Source organism: Pipra filicauda, unplaced genomic scaffold (assembly GCF_003945595.2).
Source record: "Pipra filicauda isolate LSUMZ 115617 unplaced genomic scaffold, ASM394559v2 scaffold91_size2508729_pilon, whole genome shotgun sequence".
Lineage (NCBI taxonomy): Eukaryota > Metazoa > Chordata > Aves > Passeriformes > Pipridae > Pipra > Pipra filicauda.
This window is the reverse complement of record NW_024105109.1, coordinates 2,190,415-2,197,265: the sequence shown is the minus strand read 5'-3', so window position 1 is coordinate 2,197,265 and position 6,851 is coordinate 2,190,415.

Here is a 6,851-nt window from a genome sequence, read left to right as displayed (position 1 = left end):
CCCTCCTGCCCAATGCATAGAGTCTGAATTTTAATTTTTCTTCAAAAAGGAAAAAAAAATCAGCCAATATTAACCCTTTAGAAGTTGCTTCCTGTAAAAATTTGCTATCCTGTAAAGAATACTGTTTTCTTTACAGAAATGTTTTTCAACAGATGAGAGAGATACATTTGGGCATCTATTTTAGAACCTTTCTGTCCTTCAAATTGAGAAAATTAACTATTATTATTATTATTATTATTAATTATTTTAATTACCTTGAGCAGTTTTGAGGAGTAACCTGAGATATTAACAGCAAGAAATTGTCAGTGCCCAGGTGTTAATTTGCTCCAGAGCTTTTCCTTGGTATAATGCAGCACACAGGAGGGAAAGAATTACTGTTAAGTGACAACCTAGTTTTTATTATGACAATGTTTTACATACATGTCTACAGCAATCTATTTACTGAACAGAGAAAATTAGCATTGAAAAGTAGGCAGTGATTGTGATAAAAGAAGGAAAGGCAGAGGAGAGAGCTCATGGCAAGAAACTGAACTAAATTACAAAGAGCATACTGACCAGCGTGCTAGATACCTTTTAGTGCACAACAGAGTAACCTTTCTAGTTCCATGTCAGCATAAATAAGTGAAAGAAAACATAGGAATCACATTTCACCTTTATATTGTACTGACTCTATTGCTATCACACGTGTCATGTCGCACTTAAGAGAGATAATAGTGTTTAACAATTTATTTTGGCACTAATGATGCCAGCTAGACCTTTGATTATCAAACACAGTTATATTAGTTTCTCCCATCAGTCCCTAAAAAGGGAAATCTTGTCCCTGGCAAAGTCATTCAACAGACTCAAAATGCCACCTCAGTTTAATATGCTCATGAAGTCTTAACACATCGCAGCTCATGTGTATGAGGCTTGAACAAAACTTGTATTCCTCTTCCTCCCACATTCCATAGTATCTTTATATTAGCTCATTTACAAAGCACAACAAAGGTTCTGGCTTTGGTTATCCTGGTTGATAGTCTGCATTTTTTCTTAAACCAAAACCAAGTTTTGTAGACTCCTTATAAAACCACAGAATTAATCTTTGAAATCTAAGTAAAGGGGAGAACACTGCAATAGTGTCAGAATTTAACATTTTCTACAATTCTCTGATGACTAACTTCTAAGAGTCAGCAACCCAATAATACTTTGAGTAAACTGAAAAACACCATCCTGCCATAGTTCACTGCATATTTTTTTATATACAAGATTGCATAAAACTTTGATTTATATAAATAATTATATATATATATATATATATGCGTAAATAGCATGTGGAGATCTCTTAGTTAATGCCCTAATTCATAGTGTCATTGGTGCCTTTCACTCAAACTTATTTTATATAAACTTTTATTTCATTATTAGGCTTCTCTTCCCAGTCAACACAGTCAGAAGAAAGAATCTGCAGATGCAATTCCCAAAAGAAGTGCGTTCACTAACTACAAAGGTGAAGAATATTGTTGTTATCAAGATATATTTCTCCTTTTTCTTCCCTCTTTCCATAGTTAGGATCACAGTTCCTATCACCATAACTGTTTGTTTCTAAACAAATGCCACATGTTACAGCCCATAAAGTTGAGAACCACTGTTTTGAAAGTGTAAGGAAGAAATCTTTACTTTTAGAAAATTGTATTACTTTTTGTATGAAACTAGTTAAAGAAATTTTAGAGAACTGCAATAATCTCTGCTGAAATTGTGCTACTTAATAAAAAAAATCTACAGAATCTACAGTTACATGATTTTATATTTCATACTGCTATTTCTTTAGTGCTTGGGGAGCAGCAGGACCCAAAATTTCTGACCAGTTTAGACTGCAAAAAACAAATCTAAATCTCTGTGACTGAGTCAAGAAAACTTCAAAACCAAAATTAACCAAAGCAAATTCAACCACACTTGTAGCTAAACCAGAGCCAAACTAAAAATGTATTTGTTCAATTTCTGTTCCTTTAACCATGTAAAAACTTCTAGCTTCAATCTAACTGTAGATGGACATCTAGTGGTATAATATAATTGATTCTTTTTTTCAAGTAGTTTCATATATTCAAAGTCCTATTTATAGAAGGTATTTCTAGCATATGAAAAATTAAAATACTATATACAAACTTTAAGGCTTTATTTTCAGCTGTGCTTTACCTGCCTTCTTAATTTCATACCATTAAGCAGCATCAGAAGCAATCAGGGGTCTGGATTCATATTCAGAAGTCCTCAATCAAGGAAAATTTAATTTTCTAGCAAAAAGAGTTCCACATACTCTATACGTAAGGGTTCAGCCCTGAAAATACAATACTTAGGTACCCTACGTAACAATAAATTGGTGGTACTTCACAGAAAAATGAGCCAAGATCAGTTAGTCTGTTCAAGAAAACATTTTATGCACTAGAGAATATACACAGACTCCAATCATCTGTTAACGCAGATTTGCTCTGGAACAGTCCAACCAAAGTAGACCCACAAATATAGATACAAGGAGTTTCTCCTACGTAGCTGAAAAATATAGGCAACATTTCTCTAAAGTTTTGCAGAATTCATTTAACAATTGTGCGTACACGTCCAACAAGTTATTGATGAAACAGGTATTGATTTTCAATGATGTTCTGAACAAATAGCAGTCACTGTTTAGTAACACACTTTACCTTCCTTAGCTTCTTGTCACTTCAGTGCATGCTCTAAATCTAAGGTCTGTCCCAGTCTTTAAAATATTAACCATCATATGTCTAAAATAATTTTACCTGGCACTTACTGTACTGAATCAAAAGGGAAAACACAAAGATAGAACTTTTTAATGTAGAATAAAAAGATTAGTCGACATACTTAAATGACTGAAATAATAAAAATTACATGAAGGGAGGGAGGCCAATACAGTGATTAGTTTTATTATTTATTTTACAGTAGTGACAACTATCATATTTTGCTCTACTTGGAACTAAAAATAGAAAGAGATTACCTATAGTCTGACTCAACATGAAATAATACAGTCCATGGAAGCAATGAGATAACACTGTCCTGGCTAAGCAACAGGGTCAGAATATGAACACCATTTCATGTAGAAGTTTTGGTAAGCAACTTGTAAAAGGATAATCTCTTATGTCTTTCATAAGAAAGTGAAAATTTGGAAGGCAGTTCAATAAAGGGGCACTTAGAGATTCCGACACAGTGCCCTTCTCTAACAAGTAGAGGAAAATGAAATCATTGGTAAAATGCATGGGATGCCAGTTCTTAAAGTGTTAAAGGGGAGGCCTCTACGGAACTTAAATACAGCATATCCAACTTCTGTTTTCGAACAAAGTGGTCAACTACTGTAAAAACTCAGAAGTTACCTAGAAATGGCAAGAAATAATAGGGAGAAGAGGTATGACAGTGCTGCATTAGAGTATGAAATTTGGCAGAAACTAACCCCCCTTGCATTCCAGCTAGTCCTCAGAGATCAGAGGGGCTGGGTGCAGCTAGGCTGAATTTCTGATTATAACCAACGTAGCACTACAAGTCTAATCATGTTCGATAAGAACTTTCACAATCACAAAGTCACAACCGGTGTGGTTTATTGAAGCAACAGAAATAAAGATTTGGAATAGCCATTGATAAATATACTTCCTGCATTAGCGCTAAATATATTAAGGTTAGCCAATGATTATTAAGCCAAGTTAACAATTCAAACCAAACTAACAAATTCAGCTTTTCACTAAGCTTAACTTCACTGTTAATTAGCTTGGTTTCACCCAGGTGTGCTCTGACACAGTCAGAGATGCAAATCTTAGCAAAGAGTCTTTCCTGCTTGTTCGTGAACTGTGGTCATATTTTCATCCTCTACACGACGGATTCCAGATATCAATCTTATTCTTTTGGATAAATGGAAGTGGGACTGTAGTCAAATATAATTGGTAAAATGTTGTCATCATAGACGAAGGGGCAGCCTCTTTCTCATTTTCGTATTGATGGGTGCATTTTTTCACGTGTAAAGGAAGGACAGTGACAGTTTTGGTTACCTTCGGTCAAGCTGAGCTATAAGACTTAGAGTTGAATCAAAGGCAGAATAGAACCATGACACTTCAGTATCACTTCCTGCTCCACACAGCTGAGGCAGCCGTAAAAGCTGTCTGACGTCCACCTGATAGTCTTATCCCATCAGCATGTTAAAACTGCACCTCACTATCTCCTCAAAGGACCAGATTTATACTTCTAACAAATACTCTGGTTTGTGAAAGCCTACTACAGAAAGTTGTGCAGGGATCTCTCCTGTGTATGTAGTAAACAGCCTGTGAAATTAAATGCTGCTAAATCACAGGGGGAAAACTGCACATTAGGTACATAATGGCAGATGCTGAACTGTCTATCCTTTCCCAGGAAAGCTGAGTCATTCTGGAGAGTGCTCAGAACTTCAGTAAATGCTCAGCAGTGGTTAAAAAGGCAAATACAAGTGTTAGGAAAAATTATGAAACAGAAGAAAACAGCACGCCGGGATACAAAATTAATGATACAACTGTAATACTGCACACCATTCTGGTCACTCCATATAGAAGAAAACATAGAGGATATTGAAAAGAGATTAAATGTATGATGAAAGAAGGAACGGAAGAAAGAGATAGCAAAGAACACAAAATTATGGGCAAAATAAAAGGTGTGTGAGATGTTATCATAATTTTTTATAAGCAGGGGAGATAAAAAATTACACTGAGAAAAGGGATAGGGTTGGTTTATTGTTTGGGGGCTTTTTTTAAAGGGAATGTTATTTCACACAACAAATTTAAACATTCCCACAAAGTGTTTTGAATGCCAAAATCAAAATGTGCTAAAGCAACAATTAGACTAATTAATTGAAAATAAGCCCAGCAAGTAGTATCAGAAGCAATGATGTGAGTTCAACCTAGGCTACAGGAAGCTGAGACAAAATACTATAAATTTGACCTATTCTTGTACTCTTTCAACAAGCATCAACTACACTCCAGTCAGAGGAATACAGGACTGGAGTGACTCCTGTTCTGACTCAATATTGGCACGAGAGTGAAAGTAACCATGGGGGAATTCACAGAATAGATTATATCAAAGTTTTGGATCTTTGTTTTTTTAATGCCTGGGAAAAAACATTAAAAGCATTAAAAAACCATTAAAAAGCATTAAAAGCTTTGGTTGTAGTCAAATGAAAATAGGTATGACCATAAGCAAAATTTAGGTACAAAGCATCATCAACATGCAAATGTCTACCCCTACACCATATTTGGGAAAATGAGGAGAAGAAGAAGGAGAGAAGCAAGAATCAAAATCAGGAGGCAGGAAGAGGAGCTGGGAGATGGTAAGTTATAGCATTAAAGGAGACAAAAGGAAAAGAGTGATGAAAATGTCTCAAAGAGGAACGACAAATGAGAATGAGCTGATTCTGTCTCGTTAGTAGTAAAGGAGTATGACACAGAAACAGAGACCTGAATTTCTTCATCTCATATTGCCTCTGCAAAAAGGCAGGAGCTGGAGGGAATTAGATTAAGACAACATATAGAACTCTGATCTTCTCAGAGAATATCGACTGCAAAAGGCAGGCAAGGGAGATAAGAAAGCAAGCATTAGATGAGGTTAAGAAGGAAGGCACATAAGGTGAAAACAATGCCTTGCAATAAGCTGTATTTTCAGGCAGAAATAAATGCCCACAGAATCACGGAATTGCCCAAGTTAGAAGGGACCTTGAAAGATTCCCTGGTCCAACCTTCTGGGGGAAAAAGAGATTATCTAGCACCCTGTCTAAGCATTCTTGAAAACCTCCAGCAATGGGAATTCTATCATGTCCTGGGGAGGTTCTTTCAATGAACAGTTGATCTTACTATCAACACTTTTTTTCTTATGTCAAGATGAAACCTCTGCTGTAAAACTTGTTCCCATTTGCCCTTGTCTTTGCCATCTGGCTCCTTGTGGAAGGACCCCAGTCCTCAAGTATCCCACCCCCCAGATTAAGGAGAAATTCTGAAAGCATGAACAAAAAGCTGAACTGGTTACACACTGAAAGTGTTCTCTTTAAGGCTAGAAAACCCAGCTTCAAGAGCTAACCATGAGTACCTCCATCAAAAAGTCAATGAAAAAAACCCCACTCTGTTTTTAAAACACTGCAAAGGCACCTTGGGCTGTGCCTCCTCCCCTTGCCCGTGGCTGACAACCATGGGAGAGGTGGGATGGGGAGCAATTTAGGGAAGTGATTTTTCCCCTGCATTTGGCACCAGTGAGGCCACACCTAAAGTACTGTGTTCAGTTCCAGGCCCCTCAATTCAGGAAGCACATTGAGGTATTGGGGTGAGTCCAGAGAAGGGCAATGAAGCGGGTGAAGTGTCTGGAGCACAAGTCTATGAGGAGCTGCTGAGGGAGCTGGGCTTGTTTATTGCAGAGAAAAGAAGACTCAGGGGTGACCTTATTGCTCTCTAGAACAACCTGAAAGGAGGTTGTAGTGAGGTGGGAGTCAGTCTCTTCTCCCAAGTAACAAAAGGGCATAGTCTTAAGCTGCACCAAGGGAGGTTTAGATTGGACATAAGGAAGAATTTCTTCACAGAAAGGCTGGTTAGACACTGGAATGGTCTGCCCAGGGAGGTGGTGGAGTCACCGTCCTTAGAGGTGTTTAAAGAAAGACTGGATATGGCACTTAGTGCCACGGTCTAGTTTACATGGTGGTGTTCGGTCATAGGTCGGACTCGATGATCTCAGAGGTCTTTTCCAACCTAATTGATTCTGTGATTATGTGAGTCATAGAATCATAGAATCATAGAGTGAGTCAGCCGGCTTGGAAAGGACCTCTGAGATCATCAAGTCCACCCCCTGATCCACTACCGGGGTGGTTACTAGAC